The 809-nt window shown below is 47.3% G+C and overlaps 1 long non-coding RNA gene across 1 annotated transcript; it reads right to left on the bottom strand.

Moving 5' to 3' along the window:
* LOC122206643 lies at positions 1-809 on the bottom strand. Its single transcript, XR_006196537.1, has 2 exons — positions 626-809; positions 1-173 (listed from the first exon to the last, which is right to left on the bottom strand). It is a non-coding gene; the product is annotated as an uncharacterized LOC122206643 (long non-coding RNA).

Genomic DNA, 809 nt, shown 5'->3' with positions numbered 1-809 from the left:
TAAATAATCAAGTATGGTTCTTTCATAAAGCCCTCCTATTGAGGCCAACCAAAGGAGCAGGATAGTGTAGTGGGGAAGGATCACAGACCTTGCAAACAGAATCCCACAGTTCAAACCCAATCCTGGCTCTACTGGCCGTAACTGTCACAAGCTTCCTGCTTCCGTTTCTTTATCTACAAATGAGGGAAATAGAACAACCTTCAGAGGGTCCTTATGAAAGTTAGGTGAGTTAAAATGTACAAGTGCTTGGGGGCACCCGGGTGACTCAGTCAGTTAAGCATCTGACTCGTGATTTCGGCTCAGGTCGCCATCTCACGGTTGGTGAGTTCGAGCCCCGCGATGGGCTCTGTGCTGTAACTGCGTTGAGCCTGCTTGGGGTTCTCTCTCCCTTTCTCTCTACCCCTCCCTACGCATGCTGCCTCTCTCAAAAGTAGTAAATTCTTTTTTTAAAAAAGTACAAGTGCTTAGGACAATATCTAGCATGTAGTAAATCTGATAAAGTGTTGGCTATTATTACTGAGATTCTGACTTTGGTTATTCCCTCTGGACTCCCTAAGAGTCCAAATAATGCCCAAATCATCATCACCAAATAAGCAGCATGCAAGGTACAGGCACAGCTACCTACCCTCCCTCGAAGTCTGGAAGAACACAATAGCCATCAGGCAAATGTGATGTGCCCGTGCCAGGTGTAGTTGTCTTGGGTCCCCGAAATTCTGCAAAGCCTCCACTAAGGGGAACTGATCTCCAGGACAAGTCCCAAGGCCGTGTGTCCAGAGGCGTCCTCTTTCACTGTTCTCTCACCTTTCCCA

Source organism: Panthera leo, chromosome E1 (genome assembly GCF_018350215.1).
Source record: "Panthera leo isolate Ple1 chromosome E1, P.leo_Ple1_pat1.1, whole genome shotgun sequence".
NCBI classification, from domain to species: Eukaryota; Metazoa; Chordata; class Mammalia; order Carnivora; family Felidae; genus Panthera; species Panthera leo.
This window is presented reverse-complemented; position numbering and strand designations above follow the sequence as displayed.